The sequence below is a fragment of the Thermobia domestica genome, chromosome 10 (genome assembly GCF_964235325.1).
Source record: "Thermobia domestica chromosome 10, izTheDome1.hap1.1, whole genome shotgun sequence".
Classification (NCBI taxonomy): Eukaryota; Metazoa; Arthropoda; class Insecta; order Zygentoma; family Lepismatidae; genus Thermobia; species Thermobia domestica.
This window is the reverse complement of record NC_137463.1, coordinates 116,606,061-116,622,493: the sequence shown is the minus strand read 5'-3', so window position 1 is coordinate 116,622,493 and position 16,433 is coordinate 116,606,061. Positions and strand designations below refer to the sequence as shown.

General features: G+C 34.0%; 1 protein-coding gene across 8 annotated transcripts in view; it reads right to left on the bottom strand.

Annotated features, from left to right (window-relative positions):
* The window catches only part of LOC145662670 (putative fatty acyl-CoA reductase CG5065), a 323,802-nt gene that overhangs the window by 133,909 nt on the left and 173,460 nt on the right, over nt 1–16,433 (bottom strand). The window lies entirely within an intron of this gene.

Sequence of the window (16,433 nt, the reverse complement as noted above, 5' to 3'; positions counted from 1 at the left end):
CATTTCCAAATTAATTGAGAAGTGTGTACATAATAGAATCGTAACTTATCTAGAGTCTATAAATTATTTTTATAAATATCAATACGGTTTTAGGAAAAAATCAAGTACCTTAAATCCTGTAACTGATATAGTAGTAGAAATTCAAGAATGTTTGTATAACAATAAACTTCGAGCAGGATTGTTTATTGATTTAAAGAAAGCATTTGATACACTCAAACATAACATATTGCTTCAAAAGCTGGAAAATTTAGGATTCAGAGGTATATCTCTTTCATGGTTTAAAAGTTACTTGTCTAATAGGTCACAATATGTCTTAGTAAATGGAAAAGAAAGTAACGAGGCTCAAATAGAGTATGGTGTTCCACAAGATTCCATATTGGGACCGTTACTGTTCTTAATTTATGTAAATGATGTTCATCTGCTTAATCTAAGAGGTAGAATAACTTTATTTGCTGATTATAGTGTCATTATAAAGTCAATTCAATTCAATTTGCTAGTATTTAATAATAACGAACGGAAGTTTCACATGTTAAATTCTTCAATATATTTCTCGCTGCTCAAATTTACATTTGTGCGGTGTATATGTATGTATAAATAAGATCATCTCTCTTTTTGAGTTCGAAAAATATACAAATAATAAAGAGGGATTTTTACCAGAAATCAGAAAACTAAAAAGTAAAATTAAAACCTCTTGCTTTAAGTACTTTTCCTGCTAGCGAAATACATTATATATACGCTGCAAACACGTTACAGCAAATAAAATTATCAGGCGAAGAAATAGTTTTTAAATTATATTTTCCCGTTTTTGCCGATATTTCCGAAAGAGTCTTTTAATAGGTTCAAAATTTCCAGAAATTTACACAACACAAGCAACATACGTATCTCCATAAAGTATATATATTTGATTTTCACATACCGGTAGTTAATAAAATGATTCTGGCCCCGTTATTTGAACACTTCCATGCCATAAAGCGGAAACTTCATAAGATTGCTTAAGATAATTTAAATGAGTCTATCTTAATTAATTTTATCTTAGTATCATTTTTGGCCATAACTCCATTCTATCACGGTGATAACTTTAAAGGAGTAGTGCACATATATTTGTTGCCACAAATTTTCCCCATTCTAATACAAGAAACATAAGCACTCAATAATCTTAACTGTAAACTAGCAAATATAAAATATTTTTCATTTTAAAAGCATAATGTAGTAAAATATTCGAAGATTTCAAATTTTCCCAAATTTCCGGTTTTTTCCAAGCTCGGGAAAAAAAAACAGTAAAAAAACTTTTTTTACCCAAAATTTCCGTTTTTTTCTTTCTAGGCCTTCACAACACTATGCGTGTCTGTCTGTTAGTTATGATTTTTTTTTTAATTTGAGCCCTTTATTCAATGAAGCATCAAAAACTATCTGAAACAAATGATGGACATTTTCGTGTCACTCTTACCGTTCCCGATATATTGGCCAAAAAAACTCCGATTTCGGGAGATTTAAGGACTCATATCTCGGGAACCGTAAGTCATAAAGAGAACATATTGGTGTTGTTCAATACTAATATTGATTCAATACCAATACAAGTTGACTCAATAATTATTGCGCCATTAGTTATTGACTCAATAATTATTGCGTTATTAGTTATTGACTCAATAATTATTGCATCATTAGTTGACTCAATAATTATTGCGTCAGGAGTCATACATAATTTAATCAAATAAATTTAATATACAATTGCACATAAATTTCGAAAAAAATAATTCTTTTTAAGTTCGTTCTGGCAATGCTTTTCGAGCCTTCAACTGTTTTTTTTTTTCTGAGTTTTATGATATTTTAATTATTGAGCTGAGCGAAGCGAAGCTCTTATACTCGGGTTAGCCGTTTGGTTGTCCGCGAACTCCTCCTAGACCGTTTGGCCGATCTCAACCAAACTTAGCACGCTGATAGAGTATGTCGTGCTGAGTGACAACATAGGTCGAAATCAAAAATCCGATGTACCATCGAGGAATAATCACCGAAAAACGCTTCCTGATTACGTAGTTTAAGCTCGCTCAGCTCATTTCATTGCAATCGGGTATATCCATTGCATTCCTAGTAGTTTTCATTAATTTAATTAGTTTTATTTTAAACCAATGAGTTTTCATGAAAATAGATTAATTTTCTCATGCTCTTAATTTTATTCATTATTTTACATTCACTTTTACAACTCAAAACAGTCCTTATTGCATTGCAGTGAAAGCTGTCATTTTATACTTCTAAATTATGCTATGCATAAGTGTCGAAAATCTTATAGAACGGCTTTGTCTGTCTATCGACCGGTATCAGAGCAAAAACGTTAATAGACATCGAGAAGCGGCTTTTTGCAAGCGATTGATTGTCTCAAGAATAAGCTCCATCTTCTCCGCTAACACTGTATCCAAATCGTCAAAATTAACCGTTTCCAGTTTGAACGTTTGTTGCCATACAATGAACACCACAATAGCGTTTTTTTTGGGGGGGGGAGGAGATTTAACATCTCAAAACAACATACCATGGCTATGTCAATGTTATTAGAACCTTTACAAGGGACAATTAAAAGAAGTCAAAAGAATAGTTGGATAAATACCACGTTATAATGATCCATATAAGATACGATACGAGCCTTGATATCATTGTTTCTGAGAGTTTATATAAGTCAATAATACTTACAATCTTCCTTTATAACTGAAATAATGTGATTATCATGAATTAATCCATGCCACTAGTGCTAAATTCAGTTGTAAAAATCACCAATATGGTGTGTTTATGAACAATTAACGCTTAAAATCTGGATCGGCACTATTAGACAAGAGTACTTACTCTGAGTACTTTGAAACTAACAGTCAAACAACATCAAATACACATTAGACATAAAATTCCATTATCACGATAGGAGCCCCCAAAACTGCCTCTAGCCCAACATTAAAAGAAAACTACGTTAGCAGAAAATATATACCGATACCATTATTTGTTTACGGTTATGTAAAACCTATGAAAGATTGTTCTCCATCTGTTTTCTCAGATCTGAAAATCGTATTTGTTTCATAGTAATAGTATTCTTTAATCCCTTCATTCCTTCCGAATTCGTTATCATATGAGAGGGGAGTGTATGTCAAAACAATAATAGTTACCAGTACATTAACCACTCAACTGGCTTCTTTGCTTACTAGTGATCTCGCACTAGGCATTTATTAAACTTCTATCCTGTCTGCCACAGTCAATTTCAATTTTAATCACGGCAATAAAAACTGAAAACAGTCAATACAAACGCTAAGTGACAACTGAGCTACGTCGTGATGTTCCGATACGTCAAACATACTGTGCTTCGTTCTGCATGACGTGCCAACACATCACGACTGCTTAAATGGTCACATAACTTACACTATGGGTCGTGATTTTGCTCTGTATCCTTAAAAATGGTGGAGCAAATTCAGAGTGATGACAGCAGGAGGAAACGAAAGCAGCCCAAGAAAACAAAGACACTTATATAGACAGGGATTGAACTTTCAATCCTGACCACTATTGGTGACCCGTTCTACCAATGATGAAGTAATGTCCACCATAATTTCAAATACATTTAATTAGTGCGATTACTCATTACTATTGGACAAATCTTGTCGAGATTGCTTAGTTAGTTATGCATATGTAACTAACCCGGCTAAAATTCTCGGATCCATGTAGATCTAACTACATTTACATTCTGCATAATTCCTTTAAAGACCACTACACTTTCTTCTCACACTTTATGACTAATTTTTGTTACTATGAATAGACATACGCATAATTTATAAAATGTCATATAGAAACTGAAAAAATAAAATAAAATAAAATAAGTTTCGAGTTAACTAACTATAATATAGCATATCAGTATATTATGTTCCGTTTGTAGTAATCAGGCTGAAAAGTTCACCGAAGGAAACCTATGTATAATTATAACAAATATGGGTGGGATTATCCTATTTTGAATTTATTTGAAGGGAAGAGAATGAATACGAAACAATCAGAATACAACATAAATTATCGTTCTCTAATATCAACAGTCATCTGCTAATCAAAAACTGTATCTTCGGAAGACGAAAGACAGAACTGCCAGATAAACGACTTTTTTTTCAATCAGAAAACGAAAACATTCAATGAAAAGTGAATTTCAGATTAATGTAGGACGGCACAGCTCGAGAAATGATATGTCTCTAGCTCCTGGTATCATCAGATGCACTATTTCTTAGGATTCATATGGGTCAATCTGCATTGTCTACTGTTTTGTGAATTATCGATATTTGAAATTAAGTTCAATAATGAGGCTATGAACCGGCTAAGACAGATACCGGATTTATGACTGTGGAATGCCTAATTGGTTATTGTGTTTTATTTAGTGAAGAAGATATTTTGACGAAACAAGACAAAAAAATCTTAACTCCTCCTCCTTTTCTTCTTCTAAAACTTTTTCCCAGTTAGTTGGGATCAGCTTTACGGATCACTGCCCTCAACCTTTCTCTATCTTGCATCATATTCACTGAGACACCACATTGCACCATATCTTCCTTCACAAAATCAAACCTGAACTGTTTAAATTATATATGAAAACGGCGTTTACATATGAAGAAAATTACTGCTATAAATAACTAATGGACTAGGTGTTTTCTCCAAATTAACACGAAGCGATAACACTATACTTTTTTAGTACTGATGTGATTTCCTTTCTGTGAAAGTTAGGAGCCGCCAATGAATAAGACTGCACATTTTTCAGAACTTGTATAAAATCACTTTTATTAATGGACTCGGCTTTCTTAATTATAAAAACGAAAAGAAAATACTGCAATATTGTAACTGATTGACAAATAAGTGTATGTGTATGCTTTATTACTAATAATTTCAGAACGAAAGGACTCATCAGGGAAAAGTTCGATAGCATGTAAATAATTACATTTTTGTAAGTGGGAGTAAACCCTAGTTCTCTCGTTCTTAAAGCTACTGGCAAAGAACATTTACAGAGTGGGTTTATACTTCTGCTGGCAATTGCACATGTGAGCACCAATTTAAAAATAAAGGATTTGCAAATGTTGTTACCAGTGGCGTATTTACGATTTTCTTTCGGGGGGGGGGGGCTTTGCTAACTTTCGGGGAGGGCTTTGCCTGAAAATGTGGAAATTCTGCAAGATATTTCATATACTTTACTATAGTAAGATTTCGGGGGGGGCTTAAGCCCGGAAGCCCCCCCTAAATACGCCACTGGTTGTTACTAATCCGTATTAACTGATTAACTCACTCACAAAAGCCAACGAAAATGCAACCATATCCAAATGGAGGTAAGAATCTTAAGTACTGTATATACATTTACAAGAAGGACCTTGAATAGTTTTAATAATAACAGTAATAGTAAAGTGCAGTAGTGGCGTACGCAAAAGAAGTTTTCGAGTTTAAATCCCAGCCCCTCTACAGCAAGGTATTATGCAAAAATACACATTTACCATATTAAGGTATATACCTAGGTACAAACCCCTGAAATTAAATGAACCTGAGAGCTTGAACTCCTCCCTTCTTGATTGACAAGATTCTGCGTACGGAACTGCAACTGATAACGTGAGGACTCGTACTTAACGGCGTTAGGTGCCTACAACACTGTTACATTTAGCCAACTCAATTATAGAGCTATTTTTTCTTTCTCGCAAATGAACTAGAAATTTTATGATATGATTACACTGGGTTCTTCTTGAAGTCTAGTTAAATGTTCCTTGCTTTTCCAAAATGAATTTAAAGTGTAAAAACGAAAATGATCCTGAGTGTGATCGAATCACGGGAAAATAGCTGAACCATTTAAAATCATTTTTGGAATATAATTATCAAACTACCTTAATTTTTATTATGTTCCTTTGATTGAAAATCCATAGAAGTGGGGGGTGTCATAATTTATGCGAAAAATTAAGTAGGCCTATCTTACCAGCCCGTTAAATTAGGAAGATGAAACTTAGCATATAAACTTCTCCTTAAAAATAAACAGAAATGTGTCGCAGCGTTAGTACCTACCTCGAGCTAGGTATTTATCATGTCACTTTTGATTCGAAGGCGTACCCTAAAGGGAATATAGAGATCAAAATTTAAACGAAAAATCTCGCGAGCCCCTTAAGCTAAGAACTAACACTCGTAATAAACTCTTTATCAAAAATAAATGGACATGTGCCCCAGCGTTTCAAAAATTTTTGTTTCTAAAGGAGGCAATTTTTATAATTGTTTTCGGCACATTGAAACGAACGTTGTCTGTTGTTTGTGACCGCATCAAGGGAGAAGGCCTGTCCCGTTTGAAATGAATTTTGCAACTGTAAATACCTATCTGAAGCTGGGTTTTTATCATGTCACTTTAAAGTAAAGGGCACATCCTGAGGATGATAGGAATGTTCAGAATTTATGCCCAAAATAGGATATATTGTGTTCTTATCATTACATTTTCACTGAAATACGTATTCTAAGGGAGGCGTTCAAATATTTTCCATAAACTCATCCTCCCTGTGGAAAGAAGAGGCACTTAAGCTAGTTATTTATAACATTAATATAAATTAAGTTAGATTATTAAATATTATCATCATGTATAACAATAATTTTGACGAAACATGGGACACTTAAATGGATGTGAGAAGAAATCAGTAAATACAATGTATTAAAATTATAATATATTTAAAAAAAAAATAAAACAATTGCCTACATAAATCAATGACCAAAGAATGGCACAGGTATTCAACAGCATTAATAAAGGTATACTTATCCCTGTAAGGTATCTGCCTGAGTCAAAACATCTACCGACAAGTGGACATGATATTTGAACAAAATATTTTTAAATATGACTGTATTGCCTGGGAAAAAAAATATACGTGTTTTTGAAAGGAATAACCCTAGCATTAAAGACTGGAAAACAACTAACAACTCGCGTTGGAAGAAACTCAAACTTAACTTTCTCAAGTTAACAATACCGATGCCATGCCATGTCGTAGTAGTTAATTGGTCTTTGCAACTTCTATTTCTTTTTAGTAATCTCATGTTCATTGTTCCTTCTGAGCACACAATGCGGTCATTTCTTCTTGTAACCGTTGAAAACAAGGAAATCACATGAAACAAAGTCTCCCAATCCTTATTTCTGATCAGTAAAATGTCTTAAATTACAGCTACATAACATAAATTTATTTCGAAGTTACAAAAAATTGGAGCTTCATTTCTGGGAAAAGTTCTTGACAAATAGAATCAAATTATGTACCGAATATTTTTATAAAACAATCTACAATTTATACATACAACAACTTATAAATCCATCAGCACAGATTAGAAATATGAGATCAGAAAGACAGAGCATTATTCTTTTAGAGTTTCACAAATGGAAGTGAAAAGGACACAACACAGTTTCAAGACTGATATTACCTGCACATCAAAATTCTATTACAAATATCATATAATAAGTGAATTATCACATATTAATGCGTAAGGTTTATATATATAGTGTGTGTGTGTGTGTTCCTCGAATAACACTAAGGCCCATCTCCTGAAGAAACCAAGGTAGATAGAAACATGAAGCCTTTTGTAACCTTCAAGGGACATAAAAGACAACATTATGCTGATATGGAGAACCCCCCACGAGGTGCGTTCAAGAGGGTTACGGGGGTAATTACAAAATTTTAAATAGCAACCCCCAACGTAGTGTACCGTACCTCGTTTGAAAGGTAATCACATGTAGAGACCAGTTCTGGGAACTACATGTCGCTAGCGTGTCTCTATTCAACATGGCGGCCATCCATAAGTACGGTCCGAGAACATTCCACGCATAACACTAAGGCCCGTCTCCTGAAGAAACCAAGGCAGATAGAAGCATGAAACCTTTTGTAACCTTGAAGGGATATAAAAGACAACATTATGCTGATAAGGAAAATCCCCCATAAGGGGGGTCTAAGCGGGTTACGAGGGGTAACTACAAGTACTTCGACCGTACTTACTGATGGCCGCTATGATGGATAGAGACATGATAGCGACAAGCAATTTCCAAAACTGGTCTCTACACATCATTAGCTTTCAAACGAGGTACGACACGGTGGGGGTTGCTATTTAAAATTTTATAGTTACCCCCCGTAACTCCTTTAGCTCTCATGGGGGATTCTCCTTATCAGTATAATGTTGTCTTTTATGTCCCTTGAAGGATACGAAAGATTTCATGTTCCTATCTGTCTTAGTTTCTTCAGGAGATGGACATTAGTGTTATGCGTGGAACGTGTGTACTTCCACCGCACTTTACAAATGGTCACCATGTTGCATAGGGACACGCTAGCGACAAGTAGTTTCCAAAATGGGTCTCTACACGTGATTGCCTTTCAAACGAGATACCACACGGTGGGGGTTGCTATTTAAAATTTTGTAGTTACTCCCTGTAACACCCTTGAGCGCACATCATGGGGGTTCTCAATATCAGCGTGATGTTGTCTTTTATGTCCCTTTACAAAAGGTTTCATGTTTCTGTCTTGGTTTCTTCAGGAGACGGGCCTTAGTGTTATTTGTGGAACGCACTGTATATATATGAAATTAAAATGGAATAGAACGGATGGTTAAAATAACATTTTCAGTGCAAGTATATGCGTATACGAAAGGTGAGTGACAGTAACCTGGTCAAGGTGATGTGAATTAGAAAACAAATTTTCCTGTAACAACAAACCAAAAACATACTGAAATCTAACTGCCCTCGATGTGTGCTTCTGTAATCTGATGTTTTCAAGAAAAGTTAAAAACATTTGGATGTCGTAATGTGGAGAAATAACATATGGATTTCGCAAAACTGGACAGAAAAAACAGCAGCGACTAATATTTCATATTTTTTAGTGTAATAGTTATTAGGAAATATTATTTGGAATTTCTAAACTCAAAAATACAGTGCCAAGAAAACTTTCCAAAAAACAAAAATAGTTGGACAAGCAAGAACATTCACGCATATAAAAAGACCAAAATTTTCAACTAAAGTCACATTAAATACAATTATGAACGATTAATGGACATTTGGCTCCAATGATGCCCGTGAGTGTGCTCCTAAACTTTCCCTGGGAACTACCACGCCTATCATTTTAATGTTTTGCCATGTTTTCACTACTATTTCTGTGTTATCCCATGGTGCATCACCGAAGAATTTTTCAGAAGAGTTTACTTTTAATATAGTAAGAGAAAGATTACTACACTTTTAGCTATAGTGACCGTGAGGACTCGTGAGGCCTGGGCTCTACATCAATCATAGATGTGATGCGTCAATCAATCACGTGTGATGCATCGGAAGAATTCGGCACGATTCGTGAAGCTGCCTTTCGAGCGCACATTGAGAAATTGTGAAACAGAAGTGCACCAACAATATTGGCAAACTTAGCAGACATGGCGAACGAACGACAAAAAATTAAAGAACTATAACACGAACACTAACAATTACTCAAATTAAACGGTAATAACACTAATAGCAAAAATATACAAAAATAAACGAAACGAAACTTAGTGGCAATCCGACAAGACTCTACCCTCGGGATATATTCTCCGTATAGGGCGACAGATGACACTGGCAATATTTCATGGATGGGGATTGACGACTGGGATACACCCTCACGTTCTATTGGATGCTGAAATTGATACATCTAGGTTAAGCTTCACGACTCCGTGCGATCATTATAATAAGAGTTTATGAATTCTTTCTGTACTACATATATTTAAGTACTTGTGTGTGGGCGGGGGGGTTGCGTGTGTAAAAGAACATCAATTACTCTGAAATTTAAGATATGAAACAGGCGATTTACTTGAATCTTTACTAGAAAATTGATATTAATTTACATACAGTTATGACATTAAAGTATATATATTTGATGAACATATTACATACTTTTTCAAGTGTGCCTTTAAGTCCATTCATACTGGCTAAGTGATTCAGAAATTATCAGCAAGAATTACTAAAACGGAGTACTAAGCTTAGCGGATAACATTATACACAACTGTTACAGAAATAAATTGAGTTAACTGGAAAACAAGACCATTTTGCATAATCACATACTTTGAAGCGCTAGAAAAAAAAATGAGACGGAGAGAGAGTACATAGCCTGTCAGTCATGGGTTCAAATTCCGTCTAGGACAGGGCGCAAAATTTCCAAGTCAGACGCATTTGCCAATCCAAAAATGATGGTCGCCAGCATCTCTCACGTAGAAATTGAGATCCCCCCTCAGCCTTTGGTTTGACAGGCCCCATGGCCAGGAAGCAAACTATTTCGATTGGGGGTAGTAAAGGAAGGGCGGATTACAACATTCTGAAGATTTCACATTCCGTGCTTTCTCTCACTCAGTGAAAATATTTTCGGGCGAAACAGAAACTGCGCTGTCCTGTAAGTTTAGGCAGAAACCATTTCTACTGAAAAGTCGCCAACTATAAATATCTAGTCGCCAAGGGCGACCTGGCGACCGGAAATTTTACCTGGTCTAGGACATGGGTATTTGTCACAATTTAACTTCGTTTGATCTTTATTATTGATTTTTTATTTTTATATTTATACTACAAATGTAGCACGCAAAAACCAATAAAATTACACCAAAAAGTATCCTCTGGAGGGATAGTATGTTTGCGAGCAACTATATGCCATATAACCGATTTAGTTATACTTATAAATTAGATTCATCACACACTGTGCGCAATTTCATTTCCTTTTATCAAATTGGTAATTGTTAAGTTTATATTTCTAGTTTACGAATGGGTGGACGGATTTTGTTTTATTTCTAAAATTAAATAATTGCAGAACTATAGAAATCATAACTAATCTATTCAATGTGAATCCTTATTACAGGTTTCAATTTACTTTTGAATAAAAATGAACTGACCTTTGGTGAAATTAGTTTCATAGGCACCTCTTTATTTTAAAAAATGGATAAGATTATTTTTTATTTTTTATATGTCGTTGTGACACATTAAAATGAACAATTTAGCGGAAATCTATACTGCCTCAAATGGACTTTTAATATATGTGTACAAAATGTAATAATAATAATAAATAAAAAATGAATGTTCTGAAATAGTCGAATAACTAATTCCACTTTAATTATAAAAGATCAGGTAAGACATGGCACAAAAGACTGCGAGACAAAATTTCGAAGCTTTTCAAGATTACACAAACGAAAATATGTGAGATAGTCTAATATTTTCAAGAAAAAAGCAATAATACAGATATTTATATTTATATTAAGGTTATTTGACAGCTGGATCTCCTTGAAAAAGTTCTGTAGGTAAATTGTAAAAAGGTTATTCGGTGTGTCACATCAATCTGGCCAGCTGGTCATTACTTCATCTGGTACCCTTTTATGTCTTTCTAACTACATAATTTTTCTAAATTTTGGTTACAGTAATTCATTGAGTTAAATTTTAAAAACATCAAGTAGTACTCCCAATTTTATATTAATACTATTATACATAAACACTTAGAATTATTTTTTCTTTGTGAGTTTTCGTCTTTGGTAGGAAATCGGGGTTCAAGTTCCGGTGAACTCCAGGAAGTGAATATGGTTTGGATCTCAATTCAAGCTGGAACATTGCATCTCGTAGATTTGGGTTTGAAATGCCATGTTATATACGTATTCCAGTAGTCAACATAATAGTAATAAAAAAAAATGTAGTTCAGTTTGACATACTAATTTTCCGAAAAATAGCAGATCTCTTAAATTAAGCTACTTATACGTGAGACGGTCACCTACAACTTTACGTGTGACAATAACAGCGTATATCCTACACCTACTGAGAATCAGTACATAAAGTATACGTTCCACCAACTCGGTTACTTGCGAACATTACAGCTATTCAAGTACAGGTGGAAGTTCTGAAAATGTCATTAAGATATCTGCATAACTTAATTAGTGTTTTATTCATAAGCTAGTAAGAACTGAGGATGCGGAAGTAACAAAACGTGGATAATACAACCCCTGCTTTACTTCAATTTGTATCAATTGTAGTGTTAATTATTACATTTTAATATAGGCAATCTAGACTTTTGCTTTTGAAGAAAAAAATGAAAAACAAAAAAGAAAGAAAACTTATGTTCAGTTGAATTGTAATTATAAATTTTCTTCTTCTCGTATTTTGAGAGAGCTGCCAGTTGATATAAGTTATAACGATGCAATATCAAGTCCAATACTCACACCAGAACCTTTCTCGTCATTTCCACTGCTCCACATACTATGTATGTATAAGAGAAACATTACAATGAATTAGTAAAGCGACTAAGACTAATGACCGCCAATTGACCTATGTCGATAATACTGGTTCAAGGCAATACAGACGGCGAAACCCCTTTGAGGTTAGACAACACACCATACGTGTTCACGGAACCTTGATACTCAAGTGTCAAGTACCGGTACTTTCAGTTTCGACTTCTAGGCCCTTCTAACTTTAATATAATTTATTTTGAGGTCTGAGGTAGCACCTCTCGATGAACGTCATTTACAATTTTACCATCATAAGTTGTTTATTATTATTATTATTATTATTATTATTATTATTATTATTATTATTATTATTGACGTCATACAGAAACTCATGTATTCGTCGTATTTGTCCGTCCGTAAGTCAATGTGTCAACCTGCAGACTCAAGAGTGGATAGTCAAATTTAGATTTTCAAAAACCATGTATCGGAGACATCCACACCTAGTAAACGATTTTTTTAAGTACCCAGTGATCCAATACATGCTTATTTACACCAAGTTTACATTCTAGAGTTATCAGAAATCTTTTCTGTCTGATGAGAAATTCCTACGCGCCGCCACTGCAAGTCTACGTGGCGAGTCTGTGCACAAAGCAGATTATACGCATGTCTACGATGGGCATATATTTTAGCAATATTCAGCGCAAAAGCTTTTTTTTTTTTTTTCCAAGATTTTGAAAGTCTGTAACTGCTAAACTGCTCACTGTCAAACATGAGTTGAGGGAGACTCCGTCTTGTTTTCACTTGTAGAATCACCTCCCGAATCATGTACCCATAGATCGAAAAAACTTCCACAATTTTTTGTATAGGCTCTAACATATTCACTATAATAGTTAACAGCAGTATTTATATCTATTATATAAAAGAGAACGCACAAATCCTTTGTTAGCTCATCACGCTAATACGGCTGAACCAATTTCTTTTATTTTTGGGGGGTTATTAGGATTTGGACCCTAGATGGTTTTTATCATATCACTTTAATTTTTAATTACCAGTGTCTTGAGATAATTGACCATTCAAGTGTCCATAACGTACAAATCCTTTGTTAGTTCATCATAGGTATAAAAATAAACGTATTTATATGCAACCCGCATGACCGTGTCACTCGGCGGGTTAACATAAATGACAGGCGATATAATGTTAACATTTACTGCAATCACTTGAAAGCGAAAAAGTAAAAATTATCTAAGTAACAAAGTTTATTGCGTTCCGGGGTGACCGCAGCGAAGCGGGGCGGGTTAACATAAATGACAGGCGATATAATGTTAACATTTACTGCAATCTTCTATGGTTTTTATCATATCACTTGAAAGCGAAAAAGTAAAAATTATCTAAGTAACAAAGTTTATTGCGTTCCGGGGTGACCGCAGCGAAGTGGGGTGAACGCTGCTAGTATTATATAATAATTCACATATTACGAATATAATTCTAAGAATAGAATGAAGTTAAATTTCGAAATACATAGGTTGGATAAAAATTGTGACAATACTTTTCACGTTAGAGGTCTGTGTCTCAGCACTATAAGAGTTTCATAGATGATAAGGGAATGTGAGACGATCAAATGTGGCGAGTGATATCGACTGTGTACTATACAGTAGAAAATAAGCTTTTCTAAACATGAAAGTGAAAACATGAACTACTTAGGAATCATGCAAATATCACTACATCTACAAATATACGGGGGTAAATTTACTGTACTGTAAATTTACCAATTCGAGTCGTAAATGAACGGCTCATGTTTTTGCCTTCCAGTTACAGAGGGTCTAGGTTTGAGTCCTGTGATTCTGTAAGTTTTCAGGGTCTTCCTAAATTTCAACAGACAACTAGAAAGGCCTATATAGATCTCCCAACTTCATTATAAAAAAAACGTTTTTTACTACTCATATTTGAAATGTAAAATTATCTTTTGATTGCATGTGTAATAATAAATTCATCGAAAATGAAGAACAGAAATGACGGTTCAAAAGATGATTCAGTAATTTTTTTATGTATTAACACCTACATACACACAAACAAAGAAATTTCTTCAGCGAATATTTACAATGAAAATATAGTATAAAGTTTTAAAGATCAATAAAAAAGAAGGAAGTTTTGTTTATTTCGTAACTCAAGACGCCTCACAACAGACTTGTTTAAAGTCATGCAATTGCAGCGTGCGCATCCATTAAGGATAGGGAAAGAAGGTTTTGCTTCACTTTTGAGTTCTCAAAAACGTCCCTTTTGCTTCTAGTATTCATTACAAAGAAGATTATTCATCACAGAAAAGAATATTGCGTTTTTTGTTGTTGTTGTTTGTTTGTTTTGTTTTTGTTTTTTTGCTCGCTCTAGCACTCAATCATGTAATAATGTTGACAGCAACAAATAATTAACTGAACATAAAAAATTAATTGACAAAGGTTGGTACAATTGTAACAGCAGTATTTTATATTGCCCTTACGAATGGTATTAAGGGAAATCGGTGATTGTGCTTACCAGAAGTTAACGAACATATAAACTGATTAATGATTACTCGTTTGACTTTTCTATACTCAAAGTGTTTATTTTGAAGTGAAAGAACTTTAAAATTAGCGGATGTACCGAGAAAATAAAGGATTAACATTATTGTTTCGCAAGTAAAGACCCAAAAGTTCGAATCCTGTAGCTTCTTTCAGTTTTTCGTCAGTCGCATCACGTAAATACTGGAATGGAACTCTTAAATGTAAGTTCTACTCTATCCTTCTTATCCTTTATTGATAATATTTGCAGTGTGTCACAGTGGTAATCAATAAATACAAAAATCAAAATCGTACATATGTCCTATTATTCAGTTACTTATTTGCTGAAACGCCTGCATCTATTTTAACAGCATTACCGTTCATTAGAAACAAGATGTGAAATAAAATTCACACCCTAGCTGTACCTATAAATAAAAACTTACATGAAATTACTGTGGATTATGTTTCTACAAAGACTATAAGCTACACAAACTATTCAAAATGATTAAACCTTAGCTCTGTATGCAATAGGTCATTAAAAAGAACAGGACAGAGAGATTAAACTTTTTTTTTTTTTTAGTTTAACGTCCCCGGATTACACTCTAGAGCTAAGGATAACTGTGATGATGATAATGAAGCAAATGAGAGGAAATGGGATAGCCCCGATAAAACCCACGCAAGGGGCGTACCCACGAGGGAGGTCCACCGGGTCCAGACCACCAAAACTTCCTACATCAACATATAGTATACTTTCTTAATAAAACTATACTTGTTCTGAACAGAAATGATAATGCAAAATGAAGATTTGATCTTACACTTCATCTGTACTTTCTCCTTAAAAACCATCTAGTTCTATTTTTTTTCTGAAAATATAGATGGAAGTGTTTTACAATTACTTATCGCCTTTTCAAGTACAGAATAATACCCGTTCAATACTGCATAGACATAATGGCTTGTATTGGACCTCTCCAAACAAAAAAGTCTGGGTATGCGCCTGATCCACGCATACGGTGTCTGCCCGCTATAATGATGTTAAAATTCGAATAATGAATTTTTCTCATATTCTTTATTGGAATAATTGCTTGAAAGCGATTAATTAGTCGAATAGTTGTTTGAATATTGAAAACGAAAATGAATATAGGATTTTCGAATAACTGTAACAGCACTAATACAAACTATTACTCGGGTTTGCTTTGAAACTTGGTATTCTGAGATAGGTTTGAACCTATACATAGCACACGAGTGCCTTATCCACCAGACTTCGGGAACGCACAGTTGGTTCAAAGCTAAAAACATACGCATCTTAATAAATAAAATAAGAAAATGGAACTGAAAAACCTGTTGTGCTGTTACTTGTTAATAAGAAAAAGCTTCATCCTAAAACTGCGCTGTTAAGCTTAGGAAGATCTATGCGATTCATGGGAAGTCGAACATTTGTAGATGTTAATATGAGAACTGAGGACGATGACAGAGTACCATACAAGTCAATTTCCTTCTTTTTATTAAAAAAAAAAAAAAAAAAAAACATATTGAGATTTTTTAAGATTAAGAAATCAAAGAAGGATGCAGTAAATATTAAAAAGCAATTTCCGATTACAGTTTTTTTTAAAAAAAAAAATGAGCCAACTGTGGCACAATAAAATAATAATGGCAATATTTATCCTAATCAGTTACTTTCTACCACAACTGAAGTATTTGAAGCATACAACAGTA